This window comes from Meles meles, chromosome 5, assembly GCF_922984935.1.
Source record: "Meles meles chromosome 5, mMelMel3.1 paternal haplotype, whole genome shotgun sequence".
Lineage (NCBI taxonomy): Eukaryota > Metazoa > Chordata > Mammalia > Carnivora > Mustelidae > Meles > Meles meles.
The window spans coordinates 67,670,041-67,697,397 of record NC_060070.1 but is presented as its reverse complement, the minus strand read 5'-3'; the positions used below and the strand labels follow the sequence as shown (position 1 = coordinate 67,697,397).

The 27,357-nt window shown below is 36.1% G+C and overlaps 1 protein-coding gene across 10 annotated transcripts in view; it reads right to left on the bottom strand.

Moving 5' to 3' along the window:
• AHI1 (Abelson helper integration site 1) overlaps window positions 1–27,357 on the bottom strand; it is a 208,754-nt gene that overhangs the window by 89,526 nt on the left and 91,871 nt on the right. The window lies entirely within an intron of this gene.

The window sequence follows — 27,357 nt, the reverse complement described above, 5'->3', positions numbered from 1 at the left end:
CTCTTCTATTTTCCTTCTAGAATTCCAATTATACATGTTTAGATAATTTGATGTAGTCACACAAGTTTGATGTTCTGTTATTTCCCTCCCATACCTTGTGCTTTGATTTGGATAAATTCTATTGTTCTGTCTTTGAGTTCATTGACCCTTTCTTTCCATGTGCACGATCAGCAATTAGGCCCATTTAATGAATTTTTCATTTCATCTATTACACTCTTTGGGTATAGAATTTCCATTTATTTCTTTTTTACATTTTCCATTTCTGTGCTGAAATATTTCATCATACTGTATTTCCTCAAAAGTGATTTAACATAGTTATAAAGGCCATTTTAAAGTTCTTGTCTGCATATCCAACATCTTTATCATCTGTAGTTTCCTTCTACTGATTGTTCTTTTTCTTTGATTATGGGCCACCTATTCCTGCTCATTTATTTCTTCATATTTCTGACTGTAGGTTAGATCTATTAGACATATAATTAGTAGAGAATGAAACAGAAAACATGCTTCCCCCAAAAGGGCTCACTCTTTCCTCTTCTTGAAAGCTCTGGTGAGGGGTGCATCTTTGTGTTCAAATCTGGAGTTGGCCTGGGTTGGGGCTGGGTTATTTATCTATTAAATATCCAAAAAGTAAGATCAGTTCCTCCTTCTAGAAATTTGGAATTTAAACCTCTAGAAAATAAGGGAACTTTCTGCTTTTCTCATTTCCTATGACACTGCTTTTTTTTGGGGGGGGGGGAAGTGCTGGGTGGAGACGACTGACACTGGGGTCTTTTGGAGTCCAATCCATTATGCCAGCCCACATAGTCCTTAGAAATTCAATTGATTCCTGTTTTAGCAAAGTCATTCTGCCTATAAAACACTTGCTACTAGTTTCTGTGTCTCTGTCTCAATAGTCTCAGGTATTAAAGCAACTGCTGGTCTCCACTTCCTTATGGAGTAGGTCCTCTTTGGAATTTAATCCATGTACACGTCTTTGTGTTCACATCCTTCTGCTGACTTTTTATTTAAATTGAATTAGTCAACATATAGTACATCATTAGTTTCAGATACAGTGTTCAATAATTCATCAGTTGCATATAACACCCAGTGCTCATCACATCATGTGCCCTCCTTAATGCCAATCACAAAATTACCCCAATCTCCCCCCACCCCTCCAGCAATCCTCAGTTTGTTTCCTATAGTTAAGAGTCTCTTGATGACTTTTTGTTTTATATGAAGTCAACACGATGTTGCACTAGGAGTAATGGTCATCACCAAACTTGTACTTCCTACCTGGAAGCACAACTCCACTTCCATTTAGTTATATTGTTGTGTCTTAATTTCTACCAATGTTTCAATGATGCTATTGGTTATCTTCCTAATTCTAACAGTAATAAGTACATTATTAATTATTTATTCAAATAAGTTATTTAAATGTACCTCTAACTAGGACACTATATTTACCAATACATCCTTACTCCACAAAAGATTAGGTTTATAGAAGGCTTTTACTTCTCTATTTTTCTACATAAATTATAGTTAAATTTATTTTATTTATTTATTTATTTTTAAATATTTTATTTATTTGACAGAGAGAGATCACAAGTAGATAGAGAGGCAGGCAGAGAGAGAGAGAGAGGGAAGCAGGCCCCTGCCGAGCAGAGAGCCCGATGCGTGACTCGATCCCAGGAGCCCGAGATCATGACCTGAGCCGAAGGCAGCGGCTTAACCCACTGAGCCACCCAGGTGCCCCATTATAGTTAAATTTAAATGGATAAAAGTGCACAGGAATTTGTATAAGTGCTTAGTATGAATTCATAAAACAAAAAATATTGTAAGAAAAAAACCTTACTGTTTCCTTTATGTCTAATAGAAAAATTTAATGTTTTCCCCTGTATCTTGAGATTTCCATTCTAATTGAGCTGCCATTCAGTTAGAGTACTCTCTAAATCCTTGTATATTCAATGCTTTCCATTGCTAGTAGATGTATGATGCTTTGTCTGAATAATGGGTTTTTGGATAAGAAACCCTTTATCTTGGTTGTCTAGATAGGTTATTCCACTATCAGCCAGCTTTTAGAGTTTTAGATGAGAAGTCCAATTCAACTCTCTTTCTAAAGAACCTGTTCCTCCTCTGTATAGGCTTTTGAGATTTCCCTGTATCTGGGAAATCAGGAATTTGACCAAGGTATATCTAACTGTGTCTTGCTTACAATTCATCTTTCCCAAGACTTGATAAACCCTTTAATCTGCAGTCTTATCATCTGTCCAGGGAAATTTTATTCTATTACTTCTTTAAATTTTGCAGTTCATTTTGTTTTACCTTCATAACTTTTATCTTTATGATAATAATTCCGCTTAATCTTCTAGATGAGCATCTTCTTTTCTCACTTTGTCTCATGATTTTAAAATCTGAAATCATGTGGTTTAGTTTAATTTCTTTCTAGAGGCCTACAAAGACTAAGGCAAGAGAGATGGCAAACCCTGGAGAATATATCAGAAAACAAAGATTTTTCTGCAATCTCAGGGTCAGTGTGTCATGAATGGGGGTGGGGGGACAGGATATGAGTGTGGGAGGGCTCTGTTCTCCTTCGTGCCGAGCAAGGACCTATGCAGGGAAAGCAGGTCTCCTCTAAAAGGATATGCAAAAAATTGGTTTTTCACAATTCACTGAGGGCTCTCAGCCTGCAGAAGCTGTAATGCTCTGGGTAACTGGCTATCTCTGTCATTTTAATGTCTGTAGTATACTGAGGGTCTGGCAGATCCTATGCACCACAACGGACCTATAAGGGGCCTACATGAGAAAGGACCTACATAGCTAGAGGTATCTAGTCCCAGGCTCAGCCACTGGGAAGATTGTAACTTGCAACTGATGAGACTTGAGAGGAGAAGCTTATCCCTGTGCCTCTGCAGAGGGGTGTTTTGTTTTTTGCCACAGCTTAGACCTCTATTAGTATAGTTGGGACCAGAAACCATGAACGTGAAAAGAAAACCAGCAACTCTCATGAGGAATTTAAGTAACCTGAACATGACCAAATAACCTTCTAGAACTGATAGTGCCATTGGTGACAGAGGAAGAATTAGAACATTTTTTAAATGAAAACATCACAAAACTCAACGACTATTAAGGATTTTAAGAGAGTTAATTAACAAACCACAAAGATAATTCCACTTTAAAGGAAGGAAACAGTAGTGGCTTCCAGAAAGTAAATCAGAAGATGGGTAACATTCCCAAAGTCATACAACCAATGAGCAGCAGTACTGTGACTAAAACCTATGCATCTAAGTCATAAGCACTCCAGACCCATTTGTGTGTTTGGTTCCTGTAGTAAGGACCTGATTTTATTTATCTTTCCATCTATAATGCCTATAGTCCAAATGCCTAAAACCCACAAGGCCTTCAACTCTTGAATTGAATAAATGGAATCTGTACCATATCCACTGAGTTCATGTGCTACACTGAATTCTTAACTGTGTGCATTTGTTATCAGAATGTTTGAGTTAATCTTCTATGACTATTTTGAAAAATATTAATTTATTATTTCCTTTGGTAATGCATCTAAACTTTCTGTAAAACTGAAATATGTTATCCGAAGAGTTTCCTAATTCTCCACATATTATACACTCTAGAGAAGATAATGGAAAAAAATTTATGTTTTTGGGGAGATGGTTAGGTATTTTATTTTGTAGAAAACCAGAATATGACATTTTAGCCCACTGTATTTGACTGATTTGAACACGAGAATTACATATTTTTTAGTTTTCCTCAACTCTCCCAAATTCAAGACAATGATCAAAAGAAAAAAAGAACAAAGATGATCAGATTTATTGCAAAAGAAAAAAAAAAAGCAGGATTTATGCCAAATTTTAAAGCCAGAACATATATCCAGCAACATTATGAATCATCACCAAAAGTTTATGGGTTACTCACTAAGCACAAGGCACTGTGCTAGGGACAGGGGAACCCTGATTCTCTCTTTCATGACACATATTTTAGGAGTCATTTGCTTCAGGCAACACTATAATAACGATATGCATCCTATTTGTTTTGGGGATCACCATTAGTCTCTATATAAGGCAGAGAGAATTATGCTTTGATTACTTCTGGCTAGGAAAAAATGAAATAAAATTTGTTATATTCCAATAGAAAACAGTTTTAAGAGGCAGGGTTCTTTCCTGCCAAATTTAAAATATAAAGTTGTCTGTGCAGAGCTTGCAAGCATTTTTAATAACTACAAAAGAAGTAAAACTGTTTTTCAGACAATATAATTTTATACCTAGAAAATACAAAAGAATCACTGCTAAAAATAACATTAATAACAGAACTAATACATCAGAAAGTTAACACAGTATAAAGTTTAATATACAAAAATCAGTATCCTTTATATATTCAAAGAACTGTTTAGACGATACATGAAAAAGAATACCCTATTTTTAAGAGCAATACAAAAGACAGAATACTTGAATAAATACAAGAAACAATATGAATGTTAAACTACTTCTGAAAGACATAAAAGATATAAAAGTAATCTTGAACAAATAGACATCCCTTATTCTGCAACAAGACAATTAGCATTATATAAAGGCCCATTGCCTCCAAGATAATATATGAATTTAGTGATTCTGATAAAGTTTTTTCCCCAGCACAAGTTGATTCTAAATTTCATATAGAATTTTATAGAAGAATACCTATAATGTGGGGAATAAAAAGAGCAGAGAGTAGAAATAAACACTACCAAATACCAATTTATATTATAAGAAGACTCTGCAATTAAAACAATGTGATAATGACACATGAATAGACCTGGAGGCCAATAGAATACATTCAAATGTTCAAAAAAGATCTGATTACATACAGAAATTACACGTGAAGAGGAAGAGATACTTTTAAATACATGGTGTTGAGAAGGAATGGCTGTTCTGAAAAACAAACTGGATCCTGGGGCACCTGGGTGGCTCAGTCACTTAAGCATATGTCTTTGGCTCAGGTCATGATCTGAGGGTCCTAGAATCAAGTCCTGTGTTGGGCTCCCTACTTAGTGGGAAGTTTGCTTCTCCTTCTCCTACCATGCTCATGCTCTCTCTCTCAAATAAATAAAATCTTTAAAAAAAGAAAAGATAGAAGAAACTGTATCGATACCTCACTCCATAAACCAGGAAAATAAATTCTTAATGGGTCAGATTTAAATGCTAAAAATGAAGCTATACCAATCTTAGAAGAAAACATAGGAATCTGTTTACAAACCCAAGTATAAGGAAAGCTTTCCTAATAATTTTGTGTTGTGAAGTCAAAAGCCAAATGTTCAATTTGGAGAAAATATTTGCAACTTATACTACTGACAGATAAGTTTCCCTATTATACAAAGCAAAAACATACAAATATACAATAAAGATAATTTAAAATTTAAATTGGAAATCACTCTATGAATTCAATGATTTTTTAAAACTTGATTTTCTAGATAGTCCAGTTATAAATGTCTAAGAAGCAATGCTATCCCAATAGCAACTTAGCCCCAAATTTTAGTTTCTAAATTCCATTTTCCACTAAAATAGTACCAGGGCTTCTTCGAGAAATGATTGAATCCAAGGCAGGGAAAGTATACAATGCACGGAGGACACACTACAAGCATGAAGTACTCTAAACTAACTGGTTTGTATCAAAGGATAAAGGAATAGACGTGAAGGGGCTCTCCTTTGCCAGATTAGTGCACAACTTCAGCAACACAAAGAAAATGATAGTAAAGAAGTATAACAAGTTGAATGGGAAAAAATTCACAATACCCAAAGAAAGTGCTCTTCTTGACAAACACCAGCCAATAGAAGCAGAAGCAATGATAACATTAGAAACCCACCATGTTGGGGCAGCTGGGTGGCTCAGATGGTTAAGCATCTGCCTTTGGCTCAGGTTATGATCTCTAGGTCCTAGGATTGAGTCCCACAGTGGGCTCCCAGCTCAGTGGGTAGTATGCTTCTCTTTCTCCTGCTGCCTCTCCCCCTGCTTGTGCTCTCTCTCAAATGAATAAATAAAATCTTTAAAAAGAAAGAACAAAAGAAACCCATCATTTTGCATCTCTTAACCACTGTTAACAGTTAATTCAGGCAAGAATCATCAATGGCTGCTGAAACTACTAAGTAAGGTTGTTGGGGAACAGGCTATTCACATGTACTCAAAGTACTGATCCTCAGAATACCCAGCAATTACAAAGGGAAAAGTTTATTTTTACAACGGGACCTAGTGTTCACTATGTTAATCAAGGATTATATTTAACAAATAAGCTGTAGGACAATCTGACATTACATGCTACCTGATGTGATGCAAAAAAGTACGTGTTACTTTTTACTTCTTACTACTACAGTGTTCTTGCCAAAGAAAGTTTAACCTGTACCTAATCACAGTGAAATAGATAAAAACAAAACACTGGAATTCTACAGGGCAATTGGTTCAGCCAGACTCTAAAAAAGTCAGTGTCATGAAAAAACAACAACAAAGGAGTCAGATTAGCAGAGATTAAATGAGACTAAAATGACATAGTGACTAATATAAGTGTGACTCTGGATTGGATGCTGGGCAAAAGAAGCATGCAAACAAAAAAACTGCTTAAGATATTTTAGACACAGTTAAGAAAATCTGAATATGAACTGTTTATAAGTTATTACAGAATCATTGTTAATTTTCCTAGATATGATAACAGTACTGTGATTATATAGAGAATATCCTCATTCTTAGCAATGAAGTTTTTGAGGGGAAGAAGGAAATGGTACAGATTTAGGAGTTTTATCTTTTTTTTCAACTTTCTTGTGGTTTTAAAAAAATTTCAAAACACACTCAGGAAAGGACTATAGACCCTTATTAGACATTTAACGACTACATAGGAAGCAAGCATATGTTCAATGGTTTTGAATATTGCTAAATCTTTCATGTAAGCAGAGTAAATACGATTTAGGTTTTCACTGAAAAAAATTTCTCAGCATTATTTAAAAACAGTCAATGAAAACCAAACACTTCTCCTAACTCTGGATTTATTGGAGTTTCTTCCTAAAAATAAGAGAGGGCTCCAAAATTAATGCACAAATGAATAAATAGTAGCTACTATAACATGTATTTATATTTTACAATATATTGATAGCTTCACTCAATAAATCTACGTTTATTGAGAAACAGTAATTTTCAGGGCATGGGCACCTGGGTGGTTCAGCTGGTTGAGCCTTTGGCTCAGGTCATGATCCCAGAGTTCTGTTCTAGGATTAGTGCCATTGGGCTCCCTGCTGGGGAGTCTGCTTCTCCCTCTGCCCTTCACCCTGCTAGTGCACTCTCTCTCTCAAATAAAGAAAATCTTTAAAAAAATAATTTTCAGGGCAAATTCCTGTTCCAAATCAGAAGTATGAGTTATTTATAATTCTGTATTATTACTTTTTGTCTCTTTCCCATGGAAAAAAAAGTGCATTTCAAGGGACAGTTCAGTAGTATAAGATATCCTGACTCTGGAGCCACTCTGCATATTTTGGAAGACCGGCTCTGGCAATTATTAGCTATGTGACTTTGCTAAAGTTATTTATCCACTCCATGCCTCCATTTCCTCATTCAGTACAGAGGAAACAATATGTATCTCACAGGTTGATGGGAGAATTAATTAGTTAACTAACACAGGAAAAAAACACTTTAAATCATACTTGGCATGCTATGTATGTTTGAGATACACACACACACACACACACACACGAGTTATTTTGACTTTGTTGTTTAAAATATCCTATATTTGTATATTTTTTCAGCAGCCTTTAAATACATGTAGAACTAAAGTTTTAAAGGAATAAAACACAGTAAGCATTATAATTAAATATTTATATGACAAGGATCAGACATTCTAACAATGAGTTCTGCTTTAGAAAACTTAATGGCTTGCTTCATACAGTCTGAGGTGAAAATAATCTTACCTTAAAAATATTTGTATTAAAAATTATATACACACAGACATATATGTGTGTGTTTAGATATGTGTATACATCATACATAGATAGATAAAACCTGTCCGCTCCTCTTTATCCCACTCCTTAGCTTGGACCCTTCTCCTCATTTGGATTATTGGAATAGCTTCTTAACCAAACGTGCTGACTTGCTCCACGGGCTTTCCAATGACATTTCATACTGCCAGAATAGCTCTTCTAAGGAAAAATTGTTATCCTGTCATTTTCCAGCACAATCTTCAGGATAAAAATCATCCTCCTTGAGTGTTTAACTCAAACTGCTTAACTAAAAATGGCACACAAATCCCTTCAGGACATAGCTACTGCCCAGCTCACTAAAAACCACCCCCATTCATTTACCCTTGCCATTCCTCCAACTGTTCTTTACTCTAGTAAAGAGCTAGGTGTACCTAAGCTCTCTCCCTTTCTGACACCTCTTTCCAAGCTTAATTATTTCTTAGACATCCTTTAAAGCGCAGGTCAAACATTGTGTCCTCTAGGAAAGAGTTTATGATATTCTTCTCTTGACCCCACTGATTCATATACCCATCTCCAGCATGCCGGTGCAATCCTCTACCACAGCATTTTAGCTGCATGTGCCTGGTGAATGACAGAATACACAAAAGCAGAAAACGAGAGTTAAAAACATCTTGTGACAAAATAGGCTACAGATTCTCCAGTGGTACAGTCATCCCATATTCTAAATATTTTTCTAAATATTAATCTAATAAATGTGAATCCTAAAGTGACTTATCCTCATCTAGCCCAGTAAAATGTTAATATTTATTTTATATTGGACTTGTTCAGGATGCTATGGGAAGCCCTCTATTTATTTGGTACACATTTCAGATTGTGGAAAGAGAACATTTTTTGAACAATATGCTTCATACATTATAAGAAAAAATTCTCCCAAACTCAGAAACATCAAAGGCTGAGAGCCCTGAGTCTACAAGATCTGGATGCCTGTACAGACCACAGAGGTAAAGCACAGTGAATATACAAAACCACAAATCAGTAGGCTTTCCTGTGTTAGTTATGGAAATTGGTGGTGACCCACTCTCAAGGGTATGTAAACATGAATGAGTAGGTAGAATACCGAGAAGGAGGGAAAGGGGTCCCTAATATTTGAGACTGGTAAATTAATGCTTCTGAAAAAGCACAAAGCAAGCAGGGAAAAAGTAAATAACTCTATGGTGTGGACTTCATCGATCAGGCAATATGGCTCCTGGTTTTAGCCCTGCTACCAAAAGTGAGTATAATTTAGTCTTTCTGTGCTTCAGTTTTAAGCCTCACGCATTTTCGGAGTGTCTCTTCAGTCTCCAATAATATGTGCTACTTATTCCTAAATATTAATCAAAAATGAAATATGCTGATCCAATGAATATGTGTTTGTACATCTTTAACTTTTAAATTGATGCCCAAATAATTTAATTGTGCTAACCAATAATTACTCAAAATCCTACAGTAGTTATTTATTGTCAAAAACTGCATACGATTTTTAGTATTGGACAAATATCTTGAGTGAATTCTAACAGGAAACTGAAGTCTGTCCTAATCATATCCTTTGTGACATGCTCTAGATATTCAATCTGAGAATAGCTATGTTTCCACATAACTGTTACATATTTATTATATACACAAAGCCAAAATATTCAATTGTGTGTTTAATCCTTAAAATATAATTTAACATCTGAAAGTCTTTAACCCTAATATTATTTTAGCAATAATGTTATAGAATCTTGAAAATCACAAGCACAGCTACAAAAAAGATAAAATGTATACTATCATAATACAAATTTCTTTTTAAATTCAAATTTATTACTGCAGTGAAGAATTAAAAAAAAATAAAAAGACATATAGCACCAAAAGAAACTTCTTGTAATTGTCTGTGTCCTCAATTTTTCCTTGACTGTCTTTGGGTAGTAAGCATCCAAGTCATCAATCTCATGGTCATCCTAATGGTTCTTAGTCTTTTGGCCTCTTTTCATTTAATAGCTTCTTCCACCTTGTCTTGTTAATTCATGTGGATTCAAGGACTATACATTCTTAATATCTACTTATGCTCCAAACCCATATTTCAAAGCATGCAAGTCTAGTTCTTAGCACAGGGCCCGACTCATAGCAGGATATTTAATAAATGAGTTCCAAATGAATGAGCAAGCTAATAGAGTTTCACTTTGGATGTCTTCCAGGCATCTCAAACTCAATATATCCAAAATATAATTATCCTTTTCCCAATATTTCTAGATTTCCCTATTTTTGCTAATGGACTGTCATCCACTTATTCACCAAAATTAGTAGCCTTAGTTAACACTCAAATTCTACTTTATCCCTTACCACTCTCATTCCAAATCTCTAATACTTAATGAGTTAATATCTTTCTTACTTCAGTCTCATTCTCCCACCTCAATTGTAAAATCACCTTTTAACTGACCTTCCTAGCTGGAATGCCCTAACACTTTTTATTTGTTTCTTTTTAAAAGATTTTATTTATTTGAGAAAGAGAAAGTGAGAGAGAGCACAAGCAGAGGGAGAAGCAGACTCCCTGCTGAGCAGGGATTCCTGACAGAGAGGCTGAATCCCAGGACCCCAGGATCATGACCTAAGCCAAAGGCAGATGCTTAACTGACAGAGCCAGCCATCTAGGAACCCCCCAACACTTATGATTATTAGTTTTCTCATCTGGTGACAATCAGTTTAAATGGTGCCTTCTCTAAGGATTTTCCATTATATCAGATATACTCTCCAGTTCATTTTACTCATTTTTCTTATTTAGAAAATATCAAACCATAAGATTCCATATACCTTTCCAGTCCCCCTGCCTTTAAAAAATATGTCTCTTGTGAATTATGCCAGTACTAGGGAATAGGTAGTGTTCTTCCCTTAATTTAGACGGAATTCTGTGCAATATGCCCCCTGCTACTTCTCTGGCCTCACTGTCTTCTACTTTCCCCTCATTCCCTTTATTCTAGCCATACTGGCCTCTTTGCTCTTCAAACTGTACACCAAGCATATTTCTAACTTGAGATCTTGGTTGGGGATGCTATTCTCAGATGACATGCCCTTTTTTTTCTTTAATTAACATAAAATGTATTATTTGCTTTAAGGGTACAGGTCTGTGAACCATCAGTCTTACACAATTCACAGCACTCACCATAGCACATACCCTCCCCAATGTCCATAACCCAGCCCTCCGCCTGCCACCCCCCAGCAACCCTCAGTTTGCTTCCTGAGATTAAGAGTCTCTTATGGTTTGCCTCCCTCCCCGGTCCCATCTTGTTTCATTTTTTCCCTCCCTGCTCCCCATGACCCTCCTCCCTGCCTCTCAAATTCCTCATATTAGAGAGATCATATGATAATTGTCTTTCTCTGATTGACTTATTTCGCTTAGCACAATACCCTGTAGTTCCATCCATGTCGTTGCAAATGGCAAGATTTTGGGTTTTTTTGATGGCTGCATAGTATTCCATTGTGTGTGTGTGTGTGTGTGTGTGTGTGTGTGTGTGTGTGTGTGTAAAAAATATATATATATTCATTCCACATCTACTTTATCCATTCATCTATTGATGGACATCTAGGTTCTTTTCATAGTTTGGCTTTGTAGACATTGCTGCTATAGACATTCGGGTGCATGTGCCTCTTTGGATCACTACGTTTGTATCTTTAGGGTAAATACCCAGTAGTGCGATTACTGGGTCATAGGGTCATTCTATTTTCAACTTTTTGAGGAACCTCCATACTGTCTTCCAGAATGGTTGTACCAGCTTGCATTCCCACCAACAGTGCAGGAGGGGTCCCATTTCTCTACATCCTTGCCAACATCTGTTGTTTCCTGACTTGTTAATTTTAGTGACATGGCTTTCTTTTATCTTCAAACTTCTGCTCAAGTGTCGGCTTCTTTGTGACATTTTCCCTGACCAACCTATTTAAAACATCAACATAACCTCACTCCTGAGTTCACTTTATCCCCCTTCCCTCCTTTGCTTGTTATTTATTCTATACTTATTTGCTTATTGTCTACCTCTTTCGACAGGACAAGGATATGGATTTTTACCTGTTTTGTTCACTGATACATTCATACAACACCGATAACAGTGCCTGAGACAAAGTGAGTACTCATTGGGTATTTACTAAATGTATGAATGAATCTTGCATTCCTAGTATCTGCATGTGTAAGAATTAGACATACTTTAGAATTAAAAACAAAACAAAAAACCCCAAAAGAACAAAGTTAAAATAAGAAGAGATTTAATAATGGAAAAGTGTTTTCATCTGTTACACTATTAGGGTATTGAGAACATACGAAGGAGAGAACTCATTTTCTCAGGTCTATCCATAAAACATATTATTTAAATTCTGGAGAGAGGTAGTAAATTTAGTTAGATTTTGAACATAAGCATGATGATTTAGAAGACATTTTCCATAACTCAAAGCAAAGAGAAGTCATTTTTTATTAAAAATATGATTATGCTATATCAACTTTTTCCCCATAAGTTTCATGTATATTAAGCAGATTAATTTGACTGTTATACTGTGCATTTATAAATGCCTTTAACATTAGCTACTAATGTGTTTTACTTTCAATTCTGTTAAATCTTCACTTGAAAATATACAGATTAAAAAGACTGAGATGACATTAAGTATCAAGCCTCATAATGTTACTACAAAAATAGAAATAGAGAAGAAAAAAAGAAAACAAGAGATTCCCCCCTGCACCAAACAAAAACACCCAAACTTTATTGACTCTGAATTGGCCAAAATACAACACCTACTTACTACCTACTTTGCTTTGACAAAACTTAGTAGCTGTGAGATGTGACTCGATTCCTTTTCAAAAGAAGGATGAGCATATACTACACACACACACACACACACACACACACAGACAGCCACACTATTAACAGGAAAGAAACCGGAGTGCTTTATAAATATTCACTCACTTATTCCCAGAACACCCTAGGGAGGCAGAGTTGAAGGATACAGTACAGTAATGCAGGTTATTACCATGACTTGTGACATACTGGCCTTGTAAAAGGTCAACATCAAAATTCAGACTCCTAGTTCTAAACTATTGTTTGGAGAAGTCTTAAATAAACAATATTATTCCATATTGAATAGACAACATGGAGTTCTAAGCAAGGCCATGAAACCAAGTGCATTTCATAGGAATAATAAATTTAAGCAGACTGATTCCCGTCTGTGCTCCCTTAGTGTTTTATGCTTATCTCCTATTGAACTCAGCTCAGTTTACTGTAACTATTTCTCTGCCCACCAGATACTTCAACTGGACTGGGAGGGCTTTGAGGGCAGTCTTTCATCTTCTATTTCTCCCAGAGTTTGGCACATAGTAGGCTCTCCGTAAACACTGGTTGATGAACTGCATGAATTAGTTTTTGATAAAGTATACAAAGGTTTTTATTTTTTAAACTGAGTAATAGGTTTTAGTAAGATGCTTCTGCTAAAATACAGTTTTCCTGGTTCAGCTCAAAAAGATGGATGCTAGTCAAAAAGCCATTCTCCATTTTTACTCTTTATAAAATTACAGTTGAATATTTCTTGGGGGAGAAAGTTGAGAAAAAAGTAAATTGCCTGAAATTAGAACGTTAGCACAATGTTCTACTTTTTACTTATTGGACAGTAACAATGTAAAAACTTCTTAAATTATTTTTAAAATATGACCAGTCACTCCATTTAGTCATTTCTTAGTTGCCATATTTGTCATCAACTTTGCTCTCATACTTGTAGGCAAGTTGCTGACTAAGAACAACACAAAGAATGATTCTTTACATTTTCATTCACTTTTCGTTCAAGGAAAAAGCTTCCTGAAAACACACATTTAAAATTCTGGAAAATACAAATCAACATTATCTGGACATCTCTATTATTACCAGAAGAACTGGTTCCTAAACCTAATTTCCACTGTTAGTTGACATTTTCAATAAGTGATGGATATTCATTTCCAGAAAACACTACCAGTAAATTCTATGATATCACAGACTGTTCGCTATCCAGACCAAACTGACTAAACCACAAAATGCAAAAGTATGCACTTAGCTAGTCTAAGGGAAACCTGAAGGCTATTCTGAAGATAGTCTTATAAAGCATAACCTAAGAGTGACTGAGAACTTAAGTTAGATAGTCCTCTTCCTCCAAATTTTCAGAGTCTTCCTCCAAATTTCTAGAGCTTTAGTAGACATAAACTAAAATGTTTAAAAACTGAAATATGTCTTGTCATAGACTTGTTTTTCAAAGTTACTTAGGGAAACTGGAATTTTCAAAGGAAACAAGAATTATTATTGTTATGATATAAATGGTATTTCATTCCTCCCCCCCGCCCCAAACAAGGGAGTACACATAGGGAACTACTACCTTGGTTACAAGCAGTGCCCACCCTGAGTGAAGTTAGTAAATAAAAGAATGATTACTATTGTTAAAATTCATCACTTTTCCCAGAATCACAGAACATGGAGGCTGAAAAAGCAGTGATGTGGAACATGTGCGGGTACATCAAGGGAAGGAATGAGCAAACATGATTAATGGGGAGTCAAATTTGACCTTTTATTTTAAACATGAATTAAAAATATTTTTTATCATCAGAGGTGTGTACAACATTTTGATATGCAGATATATTCACTGTAATACTGAAAAACTAAAAATAATATCTACATTTAAAGAAAGACATCAAAGTTATGGAATACTTATTTCCTTCAAAACCATGCATTATGTTTATTTTCAGAAAAAAAGTTATGAAAAAAAATCTACTTTAAAAGCTACATATATGGAAATATACCCTACAATAACATTATTTTGTATGTTTCGCTGCCTTAAAGATAGAAAAAAAATGTCAATTTCAGTTTGTGATTATAAAAATAGTAAAATGCATCTTATGCTTGATATTAAATAACATTATATGTAGTCTTATTCTCAAACTATATAAGAATAAAGTTATCCCTGGTCAAAAGCAATTTATCCATTTTATAACCTGCCCTTCTCCCCTTGCCGGATATAGCCGTATCAAACTGTAATTCTTCCTTTAATCTTCACCTTTGAGGGAACTGAATACTGACAGTTTCATTTTACCCTGAAGGCACAGCAGTAAATCACAAACATTCACCGCTTTCATCATGATGTAAATTATATTCTTTTTTTTTTTTTTTGTAAATTATATTCTGATAAAGAAGCTGAAATTTCCACCTCTCCTACTTTAAACTTATATAATAAAAAATCACTTTTGTTACAGAAATGCTTTAATCAGTATGCCTGGAAATTGTATTTTGAAAAAATATGTATGTACTAGAGGAATTTGGATTTTAACATAAGACATTTACTAAGTCTAAGAACATAGTTATTTCTCTTTCTAAAATTTAGTGGGAAGTTAGGCAAATTTAAAATAAAAAAGCTCACTGTTTAAAATAGCTCTGAATACAGTCATAAGGATACTATCTATAACTCTAGTGCATTTTAAGTCAAGCATAGGTTGGTACTTAAAAACTTTCACTTGCAGTGAACACTTTCCCATCTTCTATTTTCACATGACAAGTCACTAAAATGAAATAACTTACTCCAGGTCATAGCATAACTAACAGAATCTGGATTTAAATTCAGGTGTCGCTGACCTCTCAGCTAAGTGAAAGCAGAATGTCGTATATTGATTTAAATATGAAGAATAAGAAACTTGTAGACCCCCCTATTCAAATTAATATCAATATTGCTTATCTTTTTTAAAGATTCATTTGCTTATTTTAGAGAGAGAGAGGAAGAACGTGCATGTACTAGGGTATGGGAAGTGGGGCAGAGGGAGAGGGAGAGAATCTCAAGCAGACTCCTGCTGAGTGGGGAGCCTGACACAGGGCTCGATCTCATGACCCTAAGATCCCAGAATTAGGAGTCGGACACTTAACAGACTGAGCCACCCAGCTGCTCCCCCCTCAACGTTGCTTATTAATAATATTTCTACAATCATGATGATGTAAAACTATGAAATCTTCAACATTATATTCAAGCAAGTTTTGATATTAAAACCATTATGTGTATTAAATTTAAAAAAGTGGTAATCTATTTTTTACATTTTAACATGTGATCAGTCTGGTGTCAGATAATGAAGATTTATATAGAAGTAGACTTTGTAAATCTGAACTGTCCAACATGATAGCCAATGGTAACATATGTGGCTATTTATATTTAAAAGCTGAAATAAAATATAATTAAAAATTTAGTTCCCAAGTCACCCTAGCTATATTTTAAGTATTCAATGGCTATACGAGTCTACAGGCTACTGTATTGGACCCTGCAGGTCTATCAGACTGCAGTGGAACTGTCTAATAAGACATGGAAGAAAAGAAGAATCAGCAAAAGAGAATGCAGAGTGGTGGCTAATGAGATAAAAGGAAAACTGAGAATGTGGTGTGCCAGAAACCAATGTATTAAGAAGCCGTCGAATGTGTCAAGTACTGCTGATAGGTCAAGTAAGATAAACACAAAGATTTGACCATGGGAATGAGCAATGTGAAAGTCACTGGTGAGGTTGAAGAAAACAGGTCAGAGATTTCAACAAATTTATAGAAGATGAAAAGTGACTAGAAACTTCTGCCTGAAAACATTATGATGGGCTGCAGTAGATACAGAATCTATCTGGACATGAAAGTCAGGATCTGTGAATAGAGAAACAGCATATTTGGTAGGGGGCAAAACAAACCAAAACCAAGGAGAAATAACTGAACGTTAGTATGTAAAACACTTAGGCCAAACAGGCTGCAGATCCCATATAAAATGGATGCTGCTGAGCATTAACTATAGGCAAAAAGGATTTAAAAATACAAAATAAATCAGTGGAATTGTCCCTAAAAATATTATTGAACATACCACCTGGGAAGAGTAAAGACTTCTACAGTGAACACTATTGTCCTCTTATTCTCATTCTGGCAATGAATCTGACAGGTGGATTCATTTATCTTGCTTGCTTACCCTAAATATAAGTTGCCAGTTAATATGTGTTAGCCATAAATGCAAAGTTCTCAAAAGATGTCTGCTAAAGTGAACAAAATAGTGAACAGAGTTATTTACACAACAGAAAAGGGACACCGTATTTGTACCCAATCCTTCCTTTTTAAAAAGTGACAGATACCAAGGATCATCAAACATCAGGGAAAAAACACTGCCATGAAAGAAAATATAGCATACATAAACAGATGAAAAAACTGAGCTCCGAGGAAAACACCAATTCAGAGAAAAGAACTTAGAGAGATTTAGGAAGATGTAATGATACCCATAAAACTCTGACACTAGAAAAAAGGAACAAACAGGATAAGAAAGAGATCATAAAGATCAAAAGGACTCTTGGTGAATTAAGAAAGATTTAGAGTAAAGAAATGAGAGGCCTTTGAGACTAGTTAGAAGAAAGGATAAGGAGTCAAAGATGGGTCCACAGTTTCTACCTGAAAAATGGTAATGCTGTCATTGGAAATGAGACAAGAAAGTAAAATACAGAGGCTTTTTTCAGGAAATTAAAGCTCATGAATGACGATGATTACGTTTCTGCCACTTATATGACAAAAGTGATTAGTTTACATACATCTTGCTATACAAGCTTGCAGCTGAATATGTTTTCTGAAATTAGTTTTCATATTTCAGAACCATCTATATACTACAGCAGCTCTGTTAAACTTTGTCTATACTCTCAAAAGATTCACATGTGATCTTTTAAAAAAGGTTGCTATATGCGAATATCTCCTAAAAATCTTTAAAATATAAAAAAAAGACAAATTAAGAAGTTGTTAATACACCAACTGGAAAGTTTTTTTTTTTTTTAAATTTATTTATTTTTATTTGTTTATTTACAGCATAACAGTGTTCATTGTTTTGGCATCACACCCAGTGCTCCATGCAGTACGTGCCCTCCCCATTACCCACCACCTGGTCCCTCAACCTCCCAACCCCCCCACCCCCCCGCCGCCCCTTCATAACCCTCTAGTTGTTTTTCAGAGTCCATAGTCTCTCATGGTTCATCTCCCCTTCCAGTTTCCCTCAACTCCCTCTCCTCTCCATCTCCCCATGTCCTCCATGTTATTTGTTATGCTCCACAAATAAGTGAGACCATATGATACTTGACTCTCTCTGCTTGCCTTATTTCGCTCAGCATAATTTCTTCCAGTCCCGTCCATGTTGCTACAAAAGTTGGGTATTCGTCCTTTCTGATGGAGGCATAATACTCCATTGTGTATATGGACCACATCTTCCTTATCCATTCATCCGTTGAAGGGCATCTTGGTTCTTTCCACAGTTTGGCGACCGTAGCCATTGCTGCAATAAACATTGGGGTACAAATGGCCCTTCTTTTCACTACATCTGTATCTTTGGGGTAAATACCCAGCAGTGCAATTGCAGGGTCATAGGGAAGCTCTATTTTTAATTTCTTCAGGAATCTCCACACTGTTCTCCAAAGTGGCTGCACTAACTTGCATTCCCACCAACCCAACTGGAAAGTTTTAAGAAAGATAAACATCAGAAGGTCTATAAAATGCAAATTCAGTGGTCTGGCACGTACTCTGGCTGCATTAGGATAAAATTATGTAGTTTTCATTTTTAATAAATCAATAGGATCTTATTTTAATATCTTACAGTTAATAGTCTTCAGTTGCCTTCTTTTTGCTTTTCAGTGAGTATTAATATAATCATTTCACCTTAAAAATTAATCTACTGGGCAAATGTTGCAATATACTTCAACAACTAAATTTAATTTAGGTTCTTAAGCAAAACACACACCCACACACAGAGAAAGGTGACTGAAAAAAAACCAAACAAGCGGGGCGCCTGGGTGGCTCAGCTGGTTAAAGCCTCTGCCTTTGGCTCAGGTCATGATCCCAGCGTCCTGGGATCGAGCCCCGCGTCGGGCTCTCTGCTTAGCAGGGAGCCAGCTTCCTCCTCTTTCTCTCTCTGCTCGCCTCTCTGCCTGCTTGTGATCTCTATCTGTCAAATAAATAAATCTTTAAAAAAAAAAAAAAAAAAAACCAAACAAGCCTTAAAGTTTTCTATTTTTAACAGATGGGGAAAAGGGCTGAAAACTGTAAGGTTGGAACTGATACACCATGTAAATATCACATAAAATAGCTTCTTAGAAAATAATTGGCTAGGAAATAGTGGACAAATTTAAGTTCATTCAAATCATGAGATTTAAATGAGGAGAAAAGTTTTGCATTCCTATTCTCTCTTCAGAGGTTATTAAGAGAACTATACTGGCTAGATGGGGAAATGAATATTAAATGCATAGCCACATGAATGAAGAATCATTAAGCACATTAATATTTACTAGAGTTGACAGAGTAATTTTTAAATTAGGAAGTGATAAATATAGGATATACTTTAAGTTATCAACACAGTAATACCTTAATAATTCAAGTATTATATATTATTCAGGAAATACAGGGGCTTCTATTACAAGTGAGGGTAAGTTTTAATCTTTAACAAATGGGTTAAGTTGGGTCACTGGAGAATTACTTAGTAAAAAACTGATACTGGTGACTAAAATGGCATCATATATCTTTAATGTACAAATCAAACATGAATTTTAGAGAATCCAAATATAAGAGACAACAAAGAAATTGTAACAAATGAAATCTCAGTCTCTGTGGAAAGGGAATATGAAATAGTGATGTATTAAAGAAAAAAAAAATCCATGAAATCAAGGTTGTTTGCTCAGTGTTGAGAAAAATCCAAATATGAAAATAGTACCACATCTCCAGGGCTTTTGTGTTGACTGGTACTTATGGGGAAAGCCAATGTTTCAAAAGCTAAGTGGGTTCCAGTGGATTAAGTTTGAGATGCTTGTTTGAAAACTTTCCTCTTAAAATTACTTCATTTTAATGTCTTTTTTGGCATGCTTCTGAAAATTCTAGACCTATTGTTTGCTTCTATGACATGTTCTTTTTTCTATAATATCACTTAACACATTTTAAATCATGTCTTAGAATAAAACTTCCTCCATTCCAATACAAATTGCATGATTTCAAACTTAAAAAAAATATATAAAAAGAATCTCCTAGAAGTCTCACGTTGTTTATTCCTACAGTTTCTTATGGATTTTGAAGTATTACAAATATTTTCTCTGATCCTCACCATTCTATGAAGTAGAAGATTCATATGAAGTAGAAAATAGAGCTAATACACCTAGAGAGATAAAGGCAGCCGCCAAGATAACAGCTGGGAAGTGGCAAAATTAGGGCTCAGGCCCAACTCCCCAGCCTTTCCGGACCCCAGGTCCAGTGCTTTCTGCACCATAATGCACATGTGCTGAATTCAGAGAAGTGGTCGTTTTGGAAAACAAATTCTTGCTTTTAAAAATTGCATAATAAAAACATTTTTGATTCTTTTAAGTACCATAAAGCACATTTAAAGACATCTGTCTATAGAAAATCAATTCTGTAGACATCTTTACCTACGGCAGCAGTGAATGGATTCCTTTCACCCATCCACCACCTGAATTGAAATCTTGGAATTCTGGAAGTTTGAAATCAGAATAAAACATGCTTTTCAATTAACAGTTTAAAGTTTATTAAGTAATACTATCAGAAAACTGCCAATTCTGATAATATGAGAAAGTTCTTTGAAGCTCATTTTACCTTCCTTAAAATGGAAACCCCCTTTTGCCATCAGCTGTGTTTATTCACGGTCATTCTAACTCCCAATTTTTGCCAAAATGTTTTCTTTCCTTTCCTTTGAAATACAAGAAGCATCATGTTTCCAACTTAGATATAATCTACCTTCTACAATGAGTTATATAATGATATCACAAAATCTCTGGTTAAACTATGACCCAGGATTCATTTTAGACTTCAGTGGTAGTATTTTAAAATTTTTGCATCTTTCCTTCTTTTTCTTTCTTTCTTTCTTCCCTTCCTTCTTTCTCTTCTCTTCTTTCTTTCTTTTTCTTTCAGAATTTACTTATTTATTTATTTGAGAGAGAGAGAGGGCACAAGCAGGGGGAGAGCAGAGGGAGAGGAAGAAACAGACTCCCTGCAGAGCAGGGAGCCCATTGTGGGGCTCCATATTAGGACTTTGGGATCATGACCTGAGCTGAAGGCAGACACTTAATCAAATGAGCCACCCAGGTACCCCAAAAGTTTTATATTTTCCTATAAGAAAATTAAAGTCTTGAGATACTGAAATATTGAAAACAATAAAAATAAATTTTAACTAGAAATGGCTCCTAATTTTAAGAGCTGCTCAAGGAAGTAAGTGTACACTTGTCAAAGACATACAAAAGTCAACTGAAAAAATATAGTTCTTTAAATATTAAACATGTGGATGCACAGAAGTTAACCTGACATCTCTTAACCAATACCAAAGTCATCTGAATCATTTTATGGTTCTGTTTAAATCAAATACTTTGCCTATTTAGGATGAGATAAAAAGTTAGATTAAATGGTTGGCTATAAGGTTTAATATATATTTACATGGGATAATGAAAAGTGCAAACAAAATATGGAGAAGACAGAAGCTATTGATTATTTTAAAAAACCATGTCACACTCTGTTTTTCCCATCAAATTCCAAGTCCACAATTAAAAAAAGATGCTATAAAACTACATTAATGAAGACATATTAATAAAATGATTCATATTTTATATAACTTATCTACTGACTATGAAGTAAATTTAACTTCCAACTAAATGTGAAAAGACCTACTAAGTACATACAAATGATACATGTTGTCCTTCAAATAGAAACATGCAAAGATGATACAACTACCCCTCCAACAAATAAGCACTTCCTGCTAATTTCTGCTCCCCCTGCAACAGTAATTAATTCTACTTTTTACTGAACAATCTACATTTTAAAATTTACTTCCATAAAAACCCTTGAGATATTTCAAGGGGATCTGGGATTCAGATAAATGATCACAGAACAAAATTTTCCTACAGAGAACCTCTTGGTTTGACTGCAGCCTTAAATACCACAGTCTCACAAAAACAAAAGTTTAAAAAAATCAATAAGTAGGGGCACCTGAGTGGCTCAGTGGGTTAAGCCTCTGCCTTCAGCTCAGGTCATGACCTCAGGGTCCTGGGATCAAGCCCCACGTCAGGCTCTCTGCTCAGCAGGGAGCCTGCTTCTCTGCCTACTTGGGGTCTCTGTCAAATAAATAAATAAACTCTTTTAAGAAAATCAAACTAGCAAACAGAATTATATTTAAAGGTCAAAGAAAAATATAAGTTCAGGGGCGCCTGGGTGGCTCAGTGGGTTATGCCGCTGCCTTTGGCTCAGGTCATGATCTCGGGGTCCTGGGATCGAGTCCCGCATCGGGCTCTCTGCTCTGAAGGGAGCCTGCTTCCCTCTCTCTCTCTCTCTCTCTCTGCCTGCCTCTCTATCTACTTGTGATCTCTCTCTGTCAAATAAATAAAATAAAATCTTTAAAAAAATATATATAAGTTCATTAATCCTCAGGAAATACCTTCTTGACACCTCAATTTTAACACCTGCACCTCTTCCACAGAGGCCATACTGTTCAGGTTATTACTCTACAGTAGATCATAGACCTCCAAAGTTGGTAACAACAGACAACACCCACAGCCAGAGGGACCACAGGCAGAGCAGGAGGTCCCTGGGTCAGGAATGATGGAGTGGCTCCAGGCACAGCCTCATGGAGGGTCAGTCCACTCCACCTCGTGCACCTGTGCCCTCCTCTAGAAGTAGGCAGTTTGGTTCTGTAGCATGAGAAGGACTGAGCTAGGAGTGAGGAGATCCCGCTTTAAGACAACACCAGCTATGGGTACTCTGACCAGTCAGGCTTGCTGCCTCTCAGCCTCTCACTTCCATGCTACAGGGGCTGAGTAGCGAAAGTTTTAAAGTCCTAGAAGCTCTGGAAAGATTCCACTCTGTATGATTTTAATGTTTACCTTATTTCTTAGAAAGTTTTACTGAGGATCAGAGAATGTACATGAAAGCACTTTATCATTTTTTTACAAACACAAATTGCTGTTACTATTTTAGAGATCTTCATTATATTAAAGAAGTATAGACACAGTTTTGAGATGCAGTATTACATGTTCTCTACATGGTGAGGTATTATGAGCTACACCCTACAATTTAACCTAAAATGTTAAAATTACAATTTTCTTTTATTCCACCCAGTTTTATTAAAGGATAACTGACAGAACTATAAACTTTTCTTTCTCATAAAAGTTACTCAGGGAGAGATTTATAGTTTTAGCTTTAATTGGATTAATAGGATTAGTTGATTGATTCTTTGTAATTAAGAACCCAGGGTAATAGCCTAATGAATCTTACTTCACAAAGTATCTCATAATACTTTAAGTATCTCTTAAGAGTTGTATCCAGCTTTTTTGGAACTAGAGGGTATTATGCTTAGCGAAATAAGTCAATCAGAGAAAGACAACTATCATATGATCTCCTTGATATGAGGAAATGGAGATGCAACATGGGGGGCTAGGGGGGTAGGAAAAGAATAAATGAAACATGATGGGATCGGGAGGGAGACAAACCATAAGAGACTCTTAATCTCACAAAACAAACTGAGGGTTGCTTGGGGGATGGGGGTAGGGAGAGGGTGGTGGGTTATGGACATTGGGGAGGGTATGTGCTATGGTGAATGCTGTGAAGTGTGTAAACCTGGCGATTCACAGACCCGTACCCTTGGGGCTAATATTATATGTTTATAAAAAAATAATTAAAAAAAAAGAGTTGTATCCAGCTTTTTTTCCTCTGGAACCCATCTCTCACTTAGTTACCAGATATGTTTTTTAAAAACACATTTTATCATATGTCTTTCATACTCATACATTTGGCCAGCTCTAGTTTATCTAGAAAATAAAATGTGAATTACTCAGTAGGACACAATTTGACCCTAATCTACCTTTACAGACTCAGTTCTTCCTAAACACATCCACCTCAGCATTTCTTCCAGCAACAGTCAGCCTGACTCCTCGCCAAGTCAAGCTGTCATCAAACAGTATGTTTGGTTACCTAGTTCTTCGTTTATAATTGTGATAGGAAGACACACAGACACCCCAATATAATTCATTTTTTAAAGATCACTTTGGCTGCTATGGGGAGAATAAGCTAAGAGACAAGAGTGTAAGTAGGGAAGTGGTGGGGGAAAAACATGGCTACAAAGTGGCTCCTAGTTCTGAACAACTGGGTAAATGTGGTCAGAGTGCTGGGATTAGGAAGTCTTTGTGTGTAGGAGGGAAAGCAGAAGTGGAAGAAGGGGTGTGGGGCATGAATTTTGTTTGGACATACAAAATCTGAGAAAGTTCAGGGCGCCTGGGTATCTCAGGCATTTGAGCACCTGACTTGGTTTCAGCTCAGGTTATACTCTCATGGGTCTTGAAGCAGAGACTTGCAGCAGGCTCTGCATTCAACGGGGAATTTGCTTGAGATTCTCTCCCTCTGCCCCTCCCCCAACATGTGCAACATGCACGAACACTCTCTCATAAACACATAAATCTTAAAAAAAAAATCTGAGAAAGCTCTTGGTTGCTCTACCCCTCTTGATTCCAGTAACACTCTGTTTATACTGTGATTTTATAATCTGTCACATGCTAACATAATGTTCCATGCTTATCACTCTCTCCAGTCAGACTGGAGGCTGCCTGAGGGCAGAGACTGTAATATTTAGTCCATATCCTTAAGAGAGGACCTTCAACAAAGCAGTCACTTAAAATGACTATAGAATGAGAAAGGTACTGTTCTAGAAACTGAGGAATGCCAACCTAACAAGAAAAAGTTACTTTTCTAGCAGTCTCCATCATCTCCCTGAATCAAGGTTAACAGAAGTTACTGCAGACCATAAACCTGCCTTGCTCAGAGTCTAGGCTTCCAGCACAGAAACTCACGTAGAACATATATCACATCAACCTGTGCTTTTCAGCCTCGGAACAGGGGGCCCATACTGATTAGCTCAGTGTCAAACAGCTTTTCTTTCTCACTCTTTTTTTTTTTTTTTTAAAGATTTTATTTATTTATTTGAGAGAGAGCACAAGCGAGAAAGCACAAGCAGGGGGAGAGGCTGAGGGACAGGGAGAAGCAGGTTCCCAACTGAGCAGGGATCCAGATGGGTCTGGGGATGATGACCTGAGCTAAAGACAGACATTTAACCAACTAAGCCACCCAGGTATCCATAAAAAGCTTTACTTTATACTGTAAAGAACCAAACATCTATAGATATGACTTGAATATTTACATAGGTTTTCAAGTTTAAACATCATCTACATTAGTTTTTGTAATCTTTATTTTTTAAGAATTTATTTATTTATTTTGGATAGCTAGAGAAAGAGAGAGTGCGAGCACCAGAGCACACACATGTAGCGCAGAGAGGGTCGGGGGTCTCAATCCCATGACCCTGAGATCATGACCTGACCAGAAATCAAGAGCTGATGCTTAACTGGCTAAGCCAACCAGGCCCCCAGTTTTTGTAGTCTTGTATTTCAGATACTAATATACACAGATTCTTGTATTTCAGATTCTAATAGATTTCTTGTATAGTCAGGAACACTTAACTGTTTATCCCTTTTAAAAGCTCATTTGAACACTGAATAGAATCACAGTTTTTTGTTTTTTTTTTTGAAGATCTTATTTATTTATTTGACAGACACAGAGAGAGAGAGAGAGAGAGATGGAGAGAGACAGCACCAGCAGGGAGAGCGGTAAGCAGAGGGAGAGGGAGAAGCAGATCCCTACATGGGGCTCTATCTCAGGACCCTAGGAAGGCAGACGCTTAACTGTCTGAGCCACCCAGGAGTCCCTAAAATCACAGAATTTTTAAGACAGAAACTCACTAAATCCAGAGTCCTCATTTATCTGTAGGGATAAGAAAACTGAGGCCTGAAAATATTTCTCAAGATTCTATAGTCATTTAGAAATGGAGCCAGGTGTAGAAACTAGTTCACCTGTTTCCTACTACATGATTCTTTTCCACAATGATAAACTTCTTCATGAATAAAATGGATTAATTTGGCCATTTTGCAATGGACTATATATTCTGCTTCTATAATTTTTCTATACAGTGATATCTCAACAAATTTTATAGGAAGGTTATGCCTTAAAATGAGGTCAAGCATATTAGTAACTAAAACAGTCATGTGAAGCAGTGTTACCATGTATTACATGGCTTGATGGTAATGCTTCTGAGAGTGGGCACACACACAGAGATGTGCATGATAGAAATGCTATACTCAAGAGCTATATGGCCATGGAAAGCTGAAGGTAAATGGACCAAAGCCTATGTATAATGGTGAAGTTTGTACGACTTCCCTTTATCATATCTAGCTTTCCCTTTATTCTTTACCTGTTTCAATGGTAATCCTTCCTCCCATTTCAAAAGGCTTCCTACATATCCTTACTTTTCCCTTTATGAAATAGGAAAGAATTTTATTTCTATTATCGTCACCTTGTTCGCTGACAAACTTAAGATACTACTTGAATGAATTTTAATCAATATATTATAACTCAACCAGACACTGACATTTTATGCTTTTGATCCTGAAGTGTGGAATCCTGGATTTGTTCCCAGAAGAATTTTAGACCTCAGCAGGAAGATGGCAGGAATCAAGTGGTGGAGACCAGTTGTCTCCCTCCTGGTCATTAAAATGACATGATCTGAAGGCAAACCAAGTATCTAGACAGGGTGCAGAGAGTAAGAGTCTAAAGGGGTGGCATGGACTGTGACTCTACTGTGCGTAAGAATGACCAACCCGCTATTCCAACTTCTGGCACACATCTGAAAAACCAGAAATTTAAAACTTCTAAGGTTTGGGATAACTTCATTATTATAGTGATTTGTAATTGGAATTGAAAGTTTGTGTGAAGCTAGCATGCACACTCATCATGTTTATAAGTATGTTACATGCATAGGGTGCCTTATGCTTACAAAGTTTTTCATATGTGCGTTGTGACTTGAACTCCAACAACACCGAATGTAAACATCATTTCCACTTTCAAATGAAGATTTAAGGGGATGATGGTAATAAAAGGCATAGCAGGACTGAATACAAGAATTCTTAATCCAAGTATGTTCTCACTGTAATGTGTAACTTATACAGCAACATTAAAACACAATAATATTAAAATAGCTTCCATATGTAAACTCCAAACACTTTTAAAGTAGAAAAGTAATATGGTTCCCAAATTTCTAAATAAATTATGTTGATCTTTTGGAGCTCAAGTTTATTATAATCTCTTTGTCAAAAATAATCATTTTGGGGGCGCCTGGGTGGCTCAGTGGGTTAAAGCCTCTGCCTTCAGCTCGGGTCATGGTTCCAGGGTCCTGGGATCAAGCCCCACATAGGGCTCTCTGCTTGGCAGGGAGCTTGCTTCCTCCTCTCTCTCTGCCTGCCTCTCTGCCTACTTGTGATCTTTCTCTGTCACATAAATAAATAAAATCTTTAAAAATTTAAAAAAAAAAT